Source organism: Micromesistius poutassou (assembly GCF_964030765.1).
Source record: "Micromesistius poutassou genome assembly, chromosome: 2".
Lineage (NCBI taxonomy): Eukaryota > Metazoa > Chordata > Actinopteri > Gadiformes > Gadidae > Micromesistius > Micromesistius poutassou.
Window position 1 is genome coordinate 9,019,751 of NC_140272.1, and position 21,084 is coordinate 9,040,834.

Genomic DNA, 21,084 nt, shown 5'->3' on the forward strand with positions numbered 1-21,084 from the left:
CTGCCGTGTGGTGAGGATCCGTTCCACTCGCTCCCCTGGTCCTTGGCCGTCTATTCCCCCGGAGTCGCCGGGAGCCGCGTGGCCCTGTAGGCCGGTCGGGCCATCCTCCCAGCTTGTCGGGGAGGCTCTCTCCGGAGCCGGGTTTCCCGTTCCGGATTCCACAGCCGATGAAAGATCGGACAATCCCTCCCGATCAGGAGCGGGACCGGGAGATGGGGAACAATCCCTGCCCGGGCAGTGAACACAGTGTAGGGGGTCCGGACGACCACGTGGCAGGTTCCATAAGTACGGGTGTCCCCGTGCACGCAGGCGACCTCCATCGATTCCCCCTCCTTCCCTCCTGCCAGGTCGGGACGGAGTAGGGTCACCACGCTGCCGATGTTCAGGAGAGCCTGCGTGTCGTGGTTCATAACCCGTGCTGGGATTTTCGGGGTCCCGGTCATCCCCTGCGCCCAACAGGTGGCCAGCATGCAGGGTCGGCGCCTCCCCTCGTCCGCGTAGGCCGACGGCATCGGCTCATCCCGGTCTCCGGGACAGGATCGGGCTAGGTGGCCGACCCGGCCGCAGGTGTAGCACCGTCTCCCCTCGGGTCCCTCCTGGGTCCCGATTGGTGGTTCCGGTGTCGAGGTCGTGGGTCCCCGTCGGTCTCGGCGGGTCTCTGCAGGCCTAGGGGTGATCCGGGGGCTGGCGCTCAGCTGCTGGGCTACCTGCCAATTTTCCAGCTGGCGGATCAGATCATCCACCGTGTCGGGGTGGTGGTGAGCCAGGATCCTCTGCGCGTCCGGTGGCGGCTGGCGGATGGTGTTGTCGATGAGGACATGGTCTACCGGGCTGGGTCCCTCGCCGTTCGCCAACCACCTCCTCACTAGGCGGCCATGCTGGGCGATCTGCGTCCGCACCGCGCCCCGGACGTCGAATCGCCAGTCGTGGAAACGTTGGGCCCTGGCCGCGAGGTTGTGGCCGTAATATGCCAGTATAGCCTGCTTGAGAGCGGGATACTGGCTGGCGGTCTCGGCTGAGAGGTCCTGGCTTGCCTGCTGTGCGGGTCCGGTGAGGAAGGGCGACAGGATGTGGGCCCACTGGTCCTCCGGCCAGCTCTCTCTCCGGGCGGTCCGTTCGAATACCTCCAGGTAGGCCTCCACATCATCCTCTGGGCCGAGCTTGGTGAGCCGACTGGTCGGGGCGGCAACCGGTGCGTCGCGGACGGCGTGTTGGGTAAGTCGGAGCACCGCTTCCCGGAGCAGGGCCAGGCTCTCCGCTGTCTCTCGCTGTATGGCTGCGGCCTGTACCTGGTGCTGCTGCTGTCACTGGGCCGCCGCGGCCGCGGCCCCATAGGGGTTCTGCATACTGGGTGGGCGGGTACTCTACCGTGAGTTGTAGTGGGTTCTGGCTGCCCGCATTCTCCACCATATGTGGTAACCCGGTCCACAAGAGTCAAGAGATCTCACGGCAAGTACCACGCAGAGGTTTCCAATAAAGCCGTATTCAGCGTTTATTCACAGGTATGGTAGATACAGGTAACACATCAACTAAACTATGGCCTCCGTGAGACTCGAGTTGAAGGATGTGTCGTCGGCCTTCTGCTGGGTCGTCGTCCCTGCCTCTCCCTGGGTTGAGTTCCCGTTCGGCTTTTAAGATGTCCGCCTGGTCGTTTCCACCCTCCGGCCAGGTGTTCTCCATCTGGCTGATTGCGTTGAGTGAAGATGTGCTCACTGCCGCCGGCTAGTGGATGGCGGTGGTACACACCGTCCACCACTAGCCCACGGTTCCCCCTGGTGGGGAGCGGGTTGCCACACTATACATATATATATTTTTTTTTTGTTATAACTAGACATCCATGCAAAATAACACTAAAACATGACTACAAAAACAACAAAAAAAAGAAAGATAACATTGATAATGATTTTAACAGATATATTTGTAGAACTTTATCAAGTTCTAATTATTTTATTCTTTCATTGAAGAACAAAAACATAAATTTTGAGTTAAATATGCTCTGTTCTCAAAAGTGTGGTCCAGGGTTCTAGAAGTCTTTAGTGCACATGTGATAGGAATGCACAATGCATGGTCTCAATAGCCCTGCAGTAAGTAGTGTGCTAGCGTGATTGAGAAATAGCATAGATATTCAAGTTTACTTGCATGAAATCTGGTTGTGTTAGTAAAGATCATGCTAAAATATATAATAATAGTTAATAATAGTAAATCAGAACTATAACATAAATATGACTTTTCTAGAGGTTACAGAGGATCAAACAACCGTATATGCGGTATAAAAATACTATAAATCACCTTTGAAGCTACTACATTTCATATTTATCTTTGGGTGTTCAGTGGAATGATTGTCACTTGTCATTGTTTAGCAGTAGGCCTGAGTTCAGTTATTACTATTATTAGTTGATTCATGATGATTGATGAAAATGTTTTGTGCTTTCCACCACCTCAAGGTTCCACAAAAAATACGCAAATTGGTGTTATATAAGAAGCACTTTATGTTTCAGACCTGATTCTCTTTTCTTAGTTGTTAACATAACAATTGTTATGTTCAAACTCCTGTTGGCCGCAAAACCCGTCTACTTAAGAGACCTAAGGTGGAGATAAGAAACAAACTCTCTGTGTGTGTGTGTGTGTGTGTGTGTGTGTGTGTGTGTGTGTGTGTGTGTGTGTGTGTGTGTGTGTGTGTGTGTGTGTGTGTGTGTGTGTGTGTGTGTGTTAGACGAGCGGCACCGGTCTTGAGGTCAGAGCCCGTAACGGAGACATTCAGAGCCTGCTGCCAGCGCTGAACCTCCTCCTCCGACCTGAGACCCTGAGCACAACATCTCCCACACAGGTGAGCAGACTCAGGGCACATTTACAACACTTTATTTTTATCCTGGTGCAAATGTCCATGAGGATATATCACATTATTAATGGACAAAACAACAACATTAATCTCATAACCATGATGTGCCGGAACCAACAATCACTTAATTTACATACCAATTAATGTATTTATTTGTTCTTCACAAAGTGTAAGACAGGACTATAATGACGGTAAAGCACACCCTCTCATTTAACGTTGTCATTATATGATAACTAACAAAATAATAAATATATAATTCAAATTAAAAGTCAGATCGCAGGGCAAATCCCTCTCAAAATAATAACCTTTTGTTATTTGTATGCCAGGGAAACAACATGCAACACACACTGGAGCTGACTTGTATCGCCACAAACACGGTAATGCACTCCCCCACCAGTAGGGGGCGCTGAGTAACACCATGGCAGCGGAGGGGGTTTCTGAAGAGACTGGTCTGTTCTAGAGTCAGCCATCAAACTTGAGCTAATGGTTTCTAGAGCTTGATGGGTTTCCCGTTCAGATTCAATAACACACGCATGTGGTATATTAGATATTCGCTGACATGTATTTTTTACATTTTGCTACTACGTCTGCAAATTCACCCTGCATCTTTAAGCTAGTTGCGCCGTGTTATTGCTGGATCAATGGCAGAAGACTACAGTGATTAGGCATTTTTCATGTGTGACATCATGCATATTAGATCCTGTTGTAAAGGACCAATCAGGTGGCCTGTTGGAACTACCTGTGTATGATCTCCATCTCCCTCTCTTTTCTTGTGTTTGGTCTGTTTCCTGTTGTTCCAGTTGGAATAACGTGTGAAACAACGGCTGTAGTGAGCAGACGTAATCAGAACACAGGGATTTCACTTACTGCGTTTGGATTTGAGTTTGAGTTTGAGTTTTTTTAAGGTAGATTTGATTTCAACAAAGTGCTTTCTTACTACATGTCTATGTGTAAATGCTAAAAGTTGCATGCAGTTGTATTAACAGCACTGAAATGACTTCATATATTTGGATAATGCAGGTTTTAAGAGCTGCTCAGAAATGCAGTACTGGCAAGCATTCTGAAAAGTTAAAGGACCGGTTAAATGATTTAACACGCGTACCATTGGGGTAGTGGGAAGGCATTTCAATTATGTAGTTTAACTCTCCAATATAGTCTGTGTCATTTAGGTCTAGTCTTTTAGGCAGTGCAACTGTTTCAGTCTTATAAGCCTCTTCACACAGACGTCCATCCCATAGATGGTCCAGAACATTTCCTGGTTTTAGATTTAATTGTTATTTATCTAGACAATCCCTAACTTGTCAAATGTACAAACTATCGAAATGGAAGAGAAGCTGGGTTTTGTTGGAGCAAAACCAAACAAAAAGCTAAGAAGCACATGGAGCAAGAGGTCATCACTAACAAGAGGGTGCAGTATCTAATATGAGGGGAACAGCTGATTGAAATACCAGTATGCTGCAGATTAAAGCAGCTGTGTGCCGCTGGTGGGGGGAGGGAGACAGGGCACTGAAGCAAGAAGGTACAAAAATACAGAGATAGTGATGAGCAATAGATGGAGGTAAAGTGATGTGGAGCTGCAAGCAGCAGGCAAGTCTATGAGCTCTGAAAGAAGTGTCTTATTTACTGTGGAAATTAGCTGTCATTCATACGAGTGCTTGCTGGCAGATGTAATCTTTATAAATAAAATAAATATATAATTATATATAAAAGAAAAACTAATTAGAACATGTACATCATTTGACTGTAGGATTAAGGACAACACGCATCATTAGAGAAATATGTACTTGATAGTACTTCAGATAGACACTATATAAAAAATGACAGTAGAACCTCTGGCAGCAAGTCCCCTAACAGTGTCTAATATCAGCATGTATGAGGTGAACAGAAAGTTTGCCTCTGCCCCCTGGCTTATCGGCAACACTCAACCAGCAACGCTATATTTGGACTAATTTCCAAATGCGGGGGAACAAAGTGGTTAGCATTCATACAGATACCTGGCACAACTAATGTCATGCTGTTTTTCTCTTTTGGTGCCAATTAATATATATTTTTAGAAACACACTGGGATCCGGAATAAAAGAGTTTCACAGTGAATGAAATATTCTCTTAAAGGAATCCCAAAGAACTTGTATATGACTAGTCTTTATCAATTGTCTGTAATGCATCACTTGTTAGTCTTTTAGTGATTTAAATTAGCATCGCCACAGATGCCACCAGTAGTTATGTTGGAGGGATCTAGTGTATGGAGTCGGAGTCGGTCGTGTTGATGTGGCTGTGCACGCCACTCTGCGCCCAGATATTGACCTTGGTAAACGGCACATTTATTCTCATAACCTCATGACTAGATGGCATAAAGGCAATGGAAATCGTTAAATTGCATTCATTAGTATGCATTTATAACTTGGATAGTGAGAGAGCGGGAAAACCAGAAATAATTGAATTGCTATAACAATGAGGAGGTCGTACTTAATTGGCAGCTCACTGCTCTCAAAAAGTGTGTGTGTGTGTGATGATTCGATATGTATCTTGATACACAGGCTCTGAGACGATACAGGTGCGATTCTTTGAGTTTAATTGCTTCTCACAGGATTCTGCAAGAGTGAAGAGAACAAAAACGTGACTTTAATGTGACTGGCAGGAGTTTTATGAACGCAAGGCCATGCCCATACAGGGAATCAATGCTGCCCAGGCAAGGCCAGACTGATATTCATTTGGAAACCCAAACTTGATAGCAGCATTTACGAGCCCTCTTTCTATAACTATGGTTAGTCATCAGCCTTTATGCAGGTCATAACGGTTGAGAGGTCTGATTTGTTCCTCACGCTGAGATCAGCTTGGCCATTAGTTTTAAAGTTATAGCAACATTGTGGCCTGTTTCATCATTATATTTGTCATTTCTCTTCATGGATGAACACGCATCCTGTGGTGTTCAATGTCCTTCTGCCTCTTTGGTCGATGTCAGCACGTTGCATGTTGTCTGAACCCCTATCTCTATTGAGACTATTTATTCTGGGTGTGGGCCGACTGTGGTTTCCCGTCCTGACATGACATTACTCATTGCACGACGGACTGGTCAAGGTCGGCCGCCGCCTACAACCATGCTGCTGCAGCCTCGGCTCTGTGGAGACCAGACCGCCACTGCTGCTGCTGTGTTCAGGACACTGCTGTATACATGTCAGGAAAAGCAGGACATGTACTCTTCAGGTCAGAAGTAGCAGGACATGTATTCTACAGGTCAGAAGTAGCAGGACATGTATTCTACAGGTCAGAAGTAGCAGGACATGTATTCTACAGGTCAGAAGAAGCAGGAAATGTATTCTACAGGTCAGAAGTAGCAGGACATGTATTCTACAGGTCAGAAGAAGCAGGACATGTATTCTACAAGTCACAAGTAGGACTCAGGCCTCGACATTAACGGTTGCCCGCTTGCCTGGGGCAGGTGAACTCTGTGATCGAGCAACTTAAATGTGACATGTAGTTGCCTGTTCAGGCAAGTGATTTGGGCATGTTTTGCTATTGGACAAGTATAACATAACAGCCAGGCTTAAAAAGCTTAATGTCAAGGCCTGGGACATGTATTCTACAGGTCAGAAGTAGCAGGACATGTATTCTACAGGTCAGAAGAAGGAGGACATGTATGCTACAAGTTCAGAAGTAGCAGGACATGTATTCTACAGGTCAGAAGAAGGAGGACATGTATGCTACAAGTTCAGAAGTAGCAGGACATGTATTCTACAGGTCAGAAGAAGCAGGACATGTATTCTACAGGTCAGTAGTAGCATTGCTACTTGCAATGCTACACTTGCTACGCATTATATTAAGGTCCTTGTAGTAAGCCTTAGTTAATAGGTAATAAGACTTAAATGGATAGTTCAGGATTTTGGACATCGGGTCTCATTTCCAAGTGAGCCAGTGTGTTATTTATCATTGGAGACCATTTTCAACACTTTTCATTCAGTCCTTCTAGTTGCAGAAATCGCTGGTGCTAGGCTAGCACAAGTCGAGGGGAACTGCTAGCCTGCCAATAAAAACAGTTTTACCCACTCCAAAGTACACCCGATGCAAACCAATTATAATGCCCGACTATCGATGTAAATGTCTGTGTTGATAGAATAATATTAGAAATAAAACTATCCCTGTATCGCAATGATCACATTACATTTTGGGGGAGTACTTTCTCAACAGCGGCGGAATTTCACTTTGTTCCGGTGTAGCAACCAATTCACTACAGCAGAAGGTAAACAGAGAAGCGCACTCCAGGTAATATCAGTTCACCGCTGCTGTAGCTTGCTTCCAACTACAGGGATTATAAACTAAATGCAATGCGATGCAAGGGTAAGTTTATTTCTAACACTATTCTATCAACACAGACATTTACATACGATAGTCGGGCATTATAATTGGTTTGCCTTGGGAGTGGGTAAAACAGTTTTTATTGGCAGGCTAGCAGTTCCCCTTGAGTTGTGCTAGCCTAGCACCAGTGATTTCTGCAACTAGAAGGACTGAATGAAAAGTGTTAAACGGTCTCCAATGATAAATAACACACTGGCTCACTTGGAAATGAGACCCAATGTCCAAAATCCTGAACTATCCCTTTAATGAATGGGTTTTTAATGTTTTTATAAACAACTATAAGAAACTCATAATACTATTATTAATGTTATCAAGCAATCAATAAATAGTTAACAAGTTTCTTATAAGTGTGTATAAAAGTCTTATAATCTCACAAAAAACATGATTATTATGTTATTATTGACACTTATTGATAGTCTTATTAACACAAATTAATGTTAATAAGCATATAATAAGGGTCTTATTACCTATTAACTAAGGCTTATAACAAGGACCTTAATATAAAGCATTACCGTAGCATTGTGTTACCTCTACTACCTCCCATACTGCTGCTGTGTTCAGGGCATGTATTCTATAAGTTCAGAAGTAGCAGGACATGTATTCTACAAGTTCACTAGTAGCAGTGTGTTGCCTCTGCTCTGTTGAGATGATAGAGCCTCTACTGCCGCATGTATTCTACAAGTTCAGAACTCAGACTCCACTATGTACCTTTTAAGTGCACATTTTTGCTTTTATTCAAATGTATGTTAGTTATACTAATGTTAAATATACTATACTTGGCATGAAAGCGATCCATCCACCGTAAGATTGACCCAGGGAGTCCTGCTCTCTAATTCAATTTGATGCTGACTGGCCATGCCAGACATGCCTGACTAGTAAATACTAGTGATTAGTGAGAAATCAAATCTTTAATTAAATTCATAATGTAATACATTTCACTTCAAGTTACACAACAAATATAATACTGGGCATTCTATCATATATATTATCATTTGTACTAGCATACAAATTGGTTATATTACCATCAAACTTGAATTTATAGAATATATTTGGATAGATCATTTTGAAAATGAACAGATAATCAGTTCATTTTCAAAACTTGTCATTGTAGCCAATGATCAATGTGCTTCACATTTACCGCATGAGTCACAATTGTGTGACTCATGCGGTCATCGTTCTTAGAGGCATAACCAAAGCAGGTTATTGTAAATGTTTTTTGTGTTGCAAGGACACTGGACCCCGATTTGAGTCATAATGAACATGGGTCATTTTTGAAGGACGTTTAGGACTAATTGAAATAGTGTTATTTGTCTTACAGGCTTTCTCTCTTGAAACTAAAGCAAGAATTGACATTCCCGTCGGATTGAGTCGAGTATGTAAGGCATGTATGTTTTAAGAAATACTGATGCGAGGAGATAATGGCCCAATACTGTGAGAAAAGGAGGACAATCTGAGTTGTGTGTGTGTGTGTCAACTCATTTGGCAGAGCCATGAAGATGCCTCAGTGCCAGAAGGCAAGGAGACGGATCTTTAACGTTGGCAGCAACATCACTCGACTGAACAGCAACGTGCAGCGCTCCGAAATTAATTTATCTCCAAATGGAGAGTTGAAAAAGAAAACATGACATGTTTTCATTCTGAATGATCACATAAGTTGTTCCTCATATTAACACATAAAGAATAATATTGCAGGAGCATGTCGGATCACATGCCACACACACAAGCCGTGATGTCATCGTCACGCAAACCAAGGGTGTTAATGATATTAAGGAATGTTGAGGGTATTTATTAACCATGCTACTTTTCCATCTGCGTGGGGCTGTGAACGAAGCCTGAATGATCAGTCAAGGGTTTATTATTGATCGATGTGCTTCACGTTTACTGCAGAGTTTAACCTTCTGGGAGTCTTCAGGTCAGTCCAGAAGATAAAAAGAAATGGAGCTGCACGCTGTTTAGTGGCTGGAGCAGGGTTCACCTGCTGCTAGGAAGACGGGCCGACGATCTATTGATCCACTGGTGTCTTTACTTCCCCACACTTCCACCGGACTGGATCTGGTCAGTGTGTAGTATTGTTTAGTATGTTATGTAGTATTTGGTATTTGGGCCTCTGCATGTTTTTTGCAGTGTTGTTTCTAGGTCTTGTATGACTGCACATATCCTGAAATACTGCCCCCATCAGAATGTTAACTTGACCTGTGATGGGCGTGGGTCTGGTTCTCCTCCTGCTCCTGGTCTCCATCTTCTCGCTTTCTTTCCCTGCTTCGCTCCCCTCCCTCTGTGTCTTCCTTCCCTCCTTATCAACCCCTTCATCAGCAGCACTGCAAGCTCTCCCCTGGCCCACTGCTGGCATCTACAGATGAAAACTATTTCTTAAGCCCAGGGTTATTACATCCCAAGCATACAGCAGAGTGAGACCGAGATGGACAGGATGTCTGTAGAGCTACCCTGAGACTCAAAGACATACAGCAGAGTGAGACAGAGATGGACTGAATGTACATAGAGCTACGCTGAGAGTCTAAATGAATGAGGACTGCCACAAACTATTTGTTTCTGATGAGTAAATCAAGTCACCTAGAGAAGGTGTCTGATAAATACAGTTATGTGGATAATTAGTTTTATACATTGATAATGTTAATGAAATACTGTTTAGTAATTCACTATCTATGCCTTCTATTGAGAAACAACCAAATGAGTCAACAAATGGCAAATTGTGTAATAAACATAGTTTAATACATCAGTAATGCTGGGTACACACTTGACAATCTTTCTAATTTAGTAAACAAGAGACCACACGCCTAACGATAGATTAGGATACATTTCACTGGTTGTTTAGTGTGGGGGAGGAAACGATTTCACCAACACAGCAGACACTAGCCGGTTCCATTCCAAAACCACCCCATTTTAAAAACGGGAGATTTCACCAATCCCTCAGGATCAATACGGAGAGTCGGTTAGGGGAATTATCCTGTAGTGTGACACAGCATAACATTGATCAGTCACAGGCCTAATATAAATGTATTATTTGCCAGATATTAGTGAATTTCATCAATGAAGCTATGTTCAATTCTGCTTCTGTTCTGCACACACACACACACACACACACACACACACACACACCATCGGCGGACACTCAAGGTCGAGTATGTCTGTCCTCCTTCTTGGTCCTTATGGGTCTTCAGGTGGGCAAAGAGGTCGATCCTGGACCCGCATATTTTGGGGCAGTGTGGGCATGGGTGGTCAGTGCCGAGTGTGGGTTTGGGTGGAACTGTTTTGGTGGAAGCAATCTCCTTTCTGCGTCTGTGCTTGTCTTCTGCAGCACTATGGAGATCGTCATTATACTGCACAGCTCTATCTTGGACAAGTTGTCTCCAGGCTGCCCTGTTTGTTGCTGTGACCTCCCAGGTCTCAAGGCCTATGTGGCACTTCTTGAGGTTTGCTTTGACGTTATCTTTGTACCTTTTCTTTTGGCCTCCAGGGGCACGCTTTCCTTGAACAAGCTTTGCACTTTCCTTGAACAAGCTTTTTGAGTAGAGGCTTGTTTGGGGAAGCGAGTCAGGCATCCGAATCACGTGGCCAGTCCATCTGAGCTGGTGTTGGCCGATGATGGCAGTGATGGTGGAGATACCAGCCTCCTCCAGGACACTGGTGGTGGTCCGTCGATCCTCCCAGGTTATCTTTCTCCGAAGGTACCTCTGATGGAAGGCCTCAAGTGCTCTCAAGTGCCTGCTGTATGTGGCCCAGGCTTCTGACCCATACAGGAGAATGCGGAGCAGTACCACTTTGTAGACCAGAATTTTGGTCTTTGACTGGAGGTTGCGGTCCTCAAAGACCCTTTTCTTCAGCTCAGAGTATGCCCCACTGGCACAGCTAAGACGGTGGTGTACCTCTTCATCAATGGTGGCTTTAGATGACAGGAGGCTGCCAAGATATGGGAAGTGGTCCACAGTTTTCAACCCTGGTGTTGTCAATGGAGAGGTTTGGGCGAGTGTTGATGTTTGGTGGTGGCTGATGGAGGATTTGAGTCTTTTTTTAATTTGATGGCCAGACCAAGCTGTTTCTGCACTTTCGTGAAAGCAGTAAAGGTGCACTGTAGGTCCTCTTCTGAAAGGGCTACAATAGCATTATTGTCTGCATACTGCAGCTCTGTGATGGATACGGTGGTGGTATGACCTTTAGCCCTGAATCTGTTGATTCTCAGAAGTCTGTCAGTTCTGTACACACGCACGCACGCACGCACGCACGCACAGAGAGCTTGTCATCACATCTTAACACGTCAACAATGTACACGGTACAATTGATGACCAGATACGCGAACCTTTCATTAAGTGAGCCTGGACAGAATGGTTCTTTATTCTTTAAGACAAATGGATTTTTCTAAGTCAAACGTCAGGCCAATAGTCCATTTTAGTTTTTAGTTATTTATATATGTAGGACACTGTATATATAAAACTAGAGATCATGAATCAAACAGATCAGATTGGTACATATTGGTTCAGTCGTAACTGAAGTGTAATTTAAAGTTTTGAGACGGCTTCTTATGTTTTTTCTTTGTGTCTTGACACGATAACCTCTTTTGTGAAGTTTGAACTTTTTTTGGTAACTATTGTAAGAGAGTAAAGGAGATGAAATGCATCCAAAAGGTAGGAGAAATCAAATTCAGGTCACAGACCTCAACCTCCTTTTCCCAAGTGCAAGGTAGACAATTTAGCCAATTCAACCGTGCAAGTTTCCGGAATGATGCCATTGTTGCAGTCGGCATCACTCAAAATTGCTCTGCAATTACAGCAGGGTTTCTTGGTCTCGTCTGGGCGGGAGCGGGACTGGTATGTGCACGACACGTACAGAGTGGGAGACATTGTGTATTGGAAAGTGTGAAGGATTAAATTGGCATGGATCAGTGTTTGCGGAGCACATCCTGTCTGTGTTAAATGTTTTTCCAGGCATTATACAATGTGCAGTGAAAGAACACAGCCCGGTTGTTGTTGTACATCAGTTCATTGGAAGCCACTGAATGGGATTGTCTGGGTTTACGAGAGGCAGTTCTCGCAGAGTAGAATATAAATGAGGTAGAACTGGTTACTTGCATGATGATGGTCGCATCATATTTGGATCCTGAATTGATTTAATTTATGTTTATAAAATTAGTCCCATTGAATTTAAGGGGAGGCACAGTTGAATGCTCTTTTAATGCCAATATTTGTCATTGGAGAACATTGATATGGTTCTCATCTTTTACTTTTCTGTGTAATTTACCGTATTCCATCAAAGCATTAAACCTTCTGTAGGTAAAATCTGAGTTGCAAAAAGAGACATGCATAAATTAGAGAAAGACGGCAAGATTTCTAAGCTAGATAACCAAGCTGTCCTCTCTGCTGCCTCTCCCTGACTATTCGCCGTGATTAAGAAATGTTGCATTTCACACTTGTGATTGACAGGCCAGATGGATTCCGCAAACCAATCAGAAGAGATGCCCTGATTAGTCAGAAATGAGCCAGGGCGGTCAGAAATTGTAATTGGATCACACAGAGGCAGGCACACATTCAAACCCAAACAAATATTCTCACAGCACATGTAACATATCTCGCAAAATAATAGCCCCTAAATTTTACAGAATAAAAGTAACTAGACAAACTCAATTCACATATTTTCAAGCTGGAGGCTTTGGGTAACATTGTATTGGTCATGGAAAATCTCTAACCCCATGCCTTGTTCCATGTGGTCCAATCTAATAATACAACAGTTGTCCAGCCGCATACAGTACATTAAGCCAAATGTATAAACTCTAAGTAGGTGTATCAATAGCAGTATGCTCACTATACTTAATGTACATAATGAACAAAGCACACACTCATATCCACATATCCACTCTGTGTGTGTGTGTGTGTGTGTGTGTGTGTGTGTGTGTGTGTGTGTGTGTGTGTGTGTGTGTGTGTGTGTGTGTGTGTGTGTGTGTGTGTGTGTGTGTGTGTGTGTGTGTGGCGTTAGAAGGCGTTAGGTACACTTAGAATTAACCAAAAATGAACCTACTGTATAAAAATGACAAATGTTGCAACATACCAATGTAAAACATTTTTGAAACGTGGGTTAACTAGTTCTAGACGAAAAAGTCTAAAGTCCCTGCCTACAACTCATTTACACTTTAAAATGATTTGAGTGAGGCCCAAATGCATACATTCATGTACTATATAGGCATGGAGAGATGATGTCATTTCTATATTGCCGTGTCTTTCAAAGGCCATGTTGAAAAAGGCAATACAAAGTATAGTGTATTCAATAACTAGAAGCATCTGTTGTTCATGTTTTAATTCAGTTTCAGTTTCTTACTTTTGTTTGCCACTTCACTTGCATATGACTTAATGTCTTATTTGTTATACTTGAGATGAAATCTCACCAAACCAATATATGGCTCATGGAATGATCCAACTGTCTGCGGTCTCAGTGATAGAAGCATGGTGGTCATCTTCTGTGTGATGACCTGGATGGCCTTGAGTTATTAATCAGGCTCTGCTGTTTCAACAATGAGATGGCAGCATTGTCTTCATTCAAGGTCTGTCTCTGGAGACACTGGGAGACTATGTTCTGCTTAGGTCTGACTGAATGATGCGAGGGATGGAACAAGGAGGTGGTTTATGCAGGTAGGATGACACTCTGTGTGGTCTGCCTTGAAACTCTGTAGGGATTTTGGAATATCCTTGAAGCGGGATTATTGCATTTTGATGAAATGAAACCTTAATGAAAAATTAAAAATAAACCTTAATGAAACCTTTATAGAGTTTGAAAAACCAGTTTGTGTGCTAACTGTATTCCTCAGCATCTGCTGCAGAGGGGACTTGAGTGTCTTTGTAATTTATTCTACCTTCACAAACAAAAGGTAGTGCATCAGGTACTTCCTAACTCAAATAAAGTAGTCAAAACTATAACCTAGAGTGTTCTTCTTTCACAATCAACTCTCCCTCACCGTGCTCTTGTCAGCCTTTATATCCTCCAAGTTTGTCCCTTCATTGCTTCCCTCCTGGATGTGTGCTGGGATTGTAAACCTCTTGAACTGTAGTTCACTGGCCAGCAGGAGGGGATGCAGTATCCATATTGTGGCTCCTCGTGACACCCCAGTTCATATATGAAACCATGTAGTTCAGCTGGGGCAGCATCGGGGTGCTTTACGTCTTTCCTTTCTGGTTTCCTTACTGGTTCTCTTTTTTTTTCCCTTTCTTTTTGTTCCTTTTGGTCGGGCCGGAGTCCCGACGTAGTTAAGGACCAAGTTCCTTTAGGTCAGGTCAGAGTCCCGACGAATGTGAAAGAGTAAGGACCAAGTTCCTTTAGGTCGGGCCGGAGTCCCGACGTGGGTAAGGACCAAGTTCCTTTAGGTCGGGCTGGAGTCCCGACGAGTGTGAAAGAGTAAGGACCAAGTTCCTTTAGGTTGTGGAGAGATGACGTGTGTCTGGGTCAGACTCCCAGGATAAGGACCAAGTTCCTTTTGGTCGGGCCAAGTCCCGAAAATTGCATGACGTGGGTTTCAGAGACTGTTGATCTTAAATACATTGCTTTTTTTTTTTTTTTTTTACTTTGGCTTTATTTTCTATCTATTTTACTTTTTTACTTATCTATTATTTTCTTTTATTGTATGACAATGTTTATATGTGAAGCACTTTGAGTCTGCCTCGTGTATGAAAAGCGTTATATAAATAAAGTTGCCTTGCCTTGCCTTTAACTTTTTGGATAATTTTTTATGCAGTTTCTTCACTTACCACACCCCTGTTTTCTGCTCAATCTCCAAGGTTTAACAACTGCTTTCTCCTCCTCGACTGTATAGAGCTCGCAAGTCACGCCCCTTCCGCTAGGCCCCCATCAGACCTCTAGGCTAGGAAAATTAGAATGGGAGTCAATGTAAAGTAATTTATTATTTTCTGGTCCCAGCCATTAAATGTGTTGGATTACACATATGTTTTGTGTGGGTATAAATATAATTTTTTCATGTTAAGTGTTTGACAGTATATTGTATGATTATTCGGCTAACGGCTGTGGAAAAGATGTAACGAGATAGACTACATGTCGCCTATGTGACGTCACCTCATAACACATTCCCTCCACTTATCAACTCACAGTGCTGATGTCTTCTGCTATGGTCTACGGAGCCATCCATAGGTAACATCAGATCAAGATGCTTGTGTGTTTTGTGACGGCCCTCTGACTGTCTTGGGGCAAGATCCTCTGCTCCTCCCCGTCTTTCTCTCCTCTCAGGTGGTTCCTGGTGGGTGGAGCTGCACAATCAACTCAATCAGCGGGTAGTAGATACAAGGCTCACCAGTCTGCCCATGGCTCTCTCCCTCTTCAGACATTAGTTGACTTTTGTTAAACCATTATTTTTGGTTACCTTTTGTTTATCAATAAATTATGATTACTTTTGCATTTAAACCTTGGTGTGTCTCCCTATTTGTTACGGCCAAGAGCCGGGCCGTGACAAATTGGGGGCTCGTCCGTTTGAATCAAGTCGTGGTAAGCAGTTGTTGTTGAACTCTTAATTTTGGTTGTTAATTGTGTGGCTCCCAGGTGCCTTGATTGGTTTGGGGCACACTTGAGTGTTTGATGTGTACATCCTGTGATGTTCCTTTGTTGAAGGAAAGGAGGTGTCACTTGTTGTGAATGAACTGAATTCTGGTGGCTAACAGACTGCACTGCAGTAAAGTGCACCACTGTGTGTGGTGTTAAAGCCTTGATTGGCGTTTGTGGAGACACTGAGGTTTGTTAAGTTTAAATATAATTGTTAAACTTAGTCTATTTTGTTCTCTGTTTGGTGTCTAGCTTGGGGCAAGACGCAGCACTTGAACTCACTGTTCAACTCCCCGCAATCAAAATTGCAGGGCTTCCCTGTAGGTTTAGGGCTTCATCCCTTTGGGTGTTGCAGTTAGCAGCAGTTGTCTCAGGGGCACATCCATGGGCTTCTTTTCCGCCCCATGGGCTTCAGTGCATAGATACCCGCTGCCAGTAGCCACATGAAGACTAGGGTTGAGCTTAGTAAGATAGATTTTGGTATAGGTAGTCAGCTAGAGGGAACGCACCATCTGCGAGGTGGTTAAGTGCCTCTAGTGCGCAGCGGAGGTGTCACTTGGTCTGTGCTCTTGTCTCCATATTCATTCTGCACTGGTTGTGAAGCTGTCATGGCTTGCATAGAAACGTTTTTTGAAGCTCCTTCTGAGGAGTTACTGGAACGATTTACTAAGGCTCAATTATTAAAAATTGCCGAGCATTATGGCATTTCAATAACTGAAAAGAAAAAACAGGATTTCAAAGAATGTCTAATAGCAAATCTTGAAAAAGGTGACATTTTGCCAAGGTCTGCACATGTATTCTCTCCCAATGTTGTAAAGGGGCTGCCTCCGCTTGTGTCTACAATCCCTGGGTTAACATTTGACCAACAAAAAGTGGATGCAGTGGATCGAGTGGAGCCCAGAACGGTTCGGAACTGCAAGGGGCCGGTCTTGCCGCTCCTGTGGTGAAACGGGTCGGTTCTGTCACCCCAGAATCTGAACCATCACCCAGGTCTTGATTCTTATCTGCCATTCGTAACAGAAGGGTTTGTGTCTCTGTTGAAAATTCTGTGTGATACTGGTGCATTTGACGCGTTCATTGTAGCGTCAGTTCTGCCGTTTTCTGAAAACTCTGATACTGGTGACTACAGTCCTGACTTCCAGTCCTTGGAATGGGCATGAATGTTTTGAATGTTCCCCTACACAAGATAAGGCTCTTTTCTGTTTTGTTCCAGGATGAGGCGCAGGTAGGCGTTCGGCCAGTGTTACCAATTGAAGGAGTCACAATGATATTGGGTAATGGTTTGGATGGTGCGTGTGTGTGGGCTGATGTTTCACCCGTCGTGGTAACGTCAGTGCCGCTGGTTAAAAGCAGGCCTGATGATAGTGAAAGGGAGTTTCCCCGAGGTGTTCACTGCTTGTGCGGTCACCCGTGCGATGGGACGTGCAAACTCTGATGTTGTTAAAAAAGTGGATGATGACCCAGAAACTGTCAGGTTAACCTTGTCTTGGCCGTTTTGCTGGACGATTGGAAGAATTCTGAGCCACCTAAAAACTTGCTGCATTATGTAAATGGTTTCAGGAATAGGCTATATGCTGCTGGAGCGCTGGCAAAAGAGAAACTTGCAGGCGCCCAAAATAAAATGAAGCGTCTTTATGACCGTCGATCCGAGCAACGCAAGTTTTCCCCGGGTGATCAAGTTCTCGCTCTACTGCCTTTGGTCGGTTCTCCCTTTGAGGCAAAACTTACTGGTCCACATACAGTTGTTAAGCAAGTTTCAGACCAAAACAATTTGATTGCCACGCTTTGCATAGGAAACCTAACCAACTCTGTCATATTAATTTACTGAACACTTATTATGATCATGTGTCCTCTCCAGTATGCCCCCGTCCGGAGTGTGTGGCAGAGCTTAAGGAGGATGGGTTGTCCACTCCTGACCAATCCCTGTTAAATGGGAGGTTGAAGAATTCTGAATCACTTTGTAACCTTGACAGCAGACAGTTGCGCCATTTGGGGGAGGTTGAATGCACTCAGCTTATAAACCTCATCCATAATTACCCATCTCTTTTTGGTGATACTCCTTCATGTACAACTTTAATCTAACATGATATTGATGTAGGTGATGTGAGGCCCATTCGTCAACGTTTTTATAGGGTGGATCCAGAAAAACATAAGCAGCTGGACTCGGAAATAAAATATTTGTATGCTTGAAAATAACATTGCAGTTCCATCGTCGTCCAGCTGGGCGTCTCCATGTTTGACGTTTCCAAAACCTGATAATGCGCCAAAATTTTGCACAGACCTACGTAAGGTTAATAATGTGACAAAGCCAGATTCATGCCCACTTCCATGTATGGATGATTGCATAGACCAAGTTTCCTCAGCAACGTTTATTTCAAAATTTGATTTGTTGAAAGGATATTGGCAGGTGCCAATATTTTCTCAAAAGCCAAGGTTTCTCAAAAAGTACTTTTTGAGAAATCGGATCATAAAGGTCCCGTGTACCGGAAACAGTTTGTATACAGCGCTCAGGCTTGATACGCATGCTCCGCCTTTGCTTCTTCTTTTTTGATTGGGGAACCAGCGCCACCTATATGCCTTGAATAGGTACTGCAGTGTTTCTACAGCTAGATGCATTTTTGCAACGAGTCCGTCTTTACGGAGAAATTCCAGAAACACTGTCAAGGAAAACGGAGGGGAAAGGATTGATTTTGCCCGTGTGGACGGGGCCTGTATCCCTTCCCTCTGTTCTATCTATCCCCAGCCCAGGGTGTCACAGCAGGGAGCCGTCCACAGCTGTTTGATTTGGCAGGCTTCTCTTTACCTAAGCAGATCTAAAGTCCCCTGTTTGATTTACCTTGGCTAGTAAAGCTCCACATCTGGCCCATAGTTGTTGTTCTCCTTCATATCGTGGAGCTTACCCTGAGGACTTTAATTTCAGATTGCTCTGTATTTTCTTTTTTTGCCGTTAATCCCCAAGAAAAAAGCCGGGCTGGCAGAAATGTCCAAGCACACCCTGCTACACCGTGTGCCTTTGTTTTATTGATCCGGGAGCCTTGCTGGTGTTCAAAGTAACAAACAGCAGAGACTTGGTAGGGTTGGACTGTCACTGGAATATGTATGTAGCGTACTAATGGTATTCTGTTTATCCTGCCACTGCTCACACACTCAAAAGGATAATGTTTGCTAGCAAATGGTGGACATGTTTTAATAATAGCTTAACCTACTGCACTGGCAGGGACAATAAATGCATCTAGACTACTTTCTGACATTACCAACCTTGGATGTTATACTGTACAATACTTTATCAATGTCACAATCGGTCTGTTTGGCTTTTAACTGTTGGTGAGATAGTTGAAATGTCTACTTTTAACTGAAGCAGCCTTTGTGGAACACAGTTGGTAAAATCTCTGCTATTCTGGTTATATTAACTCCCACGTAACACACATCATGTCCTCTAAGATTTATTCAGTCTCTCCAGTTCCTCTCTTCATACACAGTCCACATCCAGCTGGTTTAATGCTTCATAGCTTCGTGCTCAGCAGAGATATGTGTAAACTCACTTTACATTTGTTGGTGTCACTGGTGAAGTAGTCATCATCTCGTGAGTCATGAGATGAAAGTCCTCACTTGAGGACTTTTCAACCCTGCACACCCTGTATTTCCCCTTGCATGGTGCATGTCACACTCACAACAGTTCAAACATTTGATGTGAAATAAGAGCCATTAAATATCAACCAATAACTCCTCTAAAAAAAGATGCATACATATTATATATTCAAAAACCAGTTCTGAACCAGTGTGTCAGTTTATACCATTACATGTTGAACTGGTTCTCTGGGAACTGTTTCTGTAGAGAACCAGTGGCAAGGCAATGCTTTCCCCTTTTCTCCTCAAGACTGAATTATTTAGCGGACTGAGGACACTTTATTGTTAAGAAAACTGGCCATTTTCTTCTATTAGTAAAAGTTCAGTAATGCTTATCTAGTCCCGTTGTTAATTCTGATTTTCATTCAAGTGGAAAGTTTTGGACTGCCGTGGGGGAGATTGTTAGACCAGCACTTGAACCTGAAGTCTATGCACCCCTCTGACATACATTCACAATTATTTCCAATGAATCTGTAAAAGTGGCTCTATCAGCTACTTTTCATTATCTCCATCCCCAAATGTTCCTGCATTAAGAAAAGAAGGAAGCAAGAAAGCACCTTTGATCATTATCTAAAATGGAGTTGTGCTAGGTGTTATAGTGTTCTTATTAAAGTCACCACATTTAAAGATAATAGGAGCAGGGAAGAGGAGGAAATGGTAGGTCACATGGTATGGAAGCAGAGCCTCATTCAAGCTTAATATTTCCCACACACGGCAAACTCTAACGTTACATGCTACTCCCTCTGCTACATGCTACTCCCCCTAGTACATGCTATTCCCCCTGCTACATGCTATTCCCTCTGCTACATGCTACTCCCCCTAGTACATGCTACTCCCCCTACTAGTACATGCTATTCCCCCTGCTACATGCTATTCCCTCTGCTACATGCTACTCCCCCTAGTACATGCTACTCCCCCTACTAGTACATGCTATTCCACCTGCTACATGCTACTCCCTCTGCTACATACTACTCCCCCTAGTACATGCTACTCGCCCTGCTAAATTATACTCCCCCTGCTACATGCTACTGCCCTTGATACATTCTACTCCCCCTGCTACATGCTAACCCAGATCCATGTGTAGGATACAGAATTGGTAATTTTCTTGTAAACCAGTAAAACCTTGTAAAACTGTCTGTGCTTTGTTCTCATCATAGCCACACTTGACTGCATGCTAAAGTCCTCACAACTATTCTAATCAGTCTTATATCATCTCCTTTACTCCCCAGGTTTTAATCCATTTGCTTTATTAGAAGTGTTCAATTTGACACTGTTTGAGTGTAAAGATCATGTTTTTGTGTCTAATAAGAAGATGAAGGATGAAAGAAAACTATTTCCGTAGCGGCACACAAAGAGTGGTCTCAGAGATGGACCAGAGCTGCTTATGAAAGCAACAAAGTACTGAAAGGACGGTCCATTAGCAGCCATGTGTGTGTGTTTCCTTTATTCCGTCAAGCCCATTGAAGGGGCAGAGTCTATGTTCCTTCCTTCCTTCCTAATTGGCTGACCAATCACTGTACAGCACATTGCCAAGGCAGTGATCATTAAAGTCTGCTCTCATCACTGCTACGATACGGCTGAATGGGGCTCGTCTCTGACGTGGCGAAAGTATGGACCAAGGAGCACTCCCCTCAGTCCAGTTCCTACATTTACATATTGGGGATTTAGCTTTTATCCAAATCCACTTACAACCATTCATTCACACATTCACATACCAA

At 43.7% G+C, this 21,084-nt stretch overlaps 1 protein-coding gene across 2 annotated transcripts in view; it reads left to right on the forward strand.

The window, feature by feature from the left end:
- fhit (fragile histidine triad diadenosine triphosphatase) overlaps positions 1-21,084 on the forward strand; it is a 210,311-nt gene that overhangs the window by 14,978 nt on the left and 174,249 nt on the right. For both annotated transcript variants that reach the window (XM_084463752.1, XM_084463753.1), the window contains exon 2: positions 2,714-2,827. The gene's annotated coding sequence lies outside the window, so the exon portion shown is untranslated. The remainder of the gene's footprint in view (positions 1-2,713; positions 2,828-21,084) is intronic.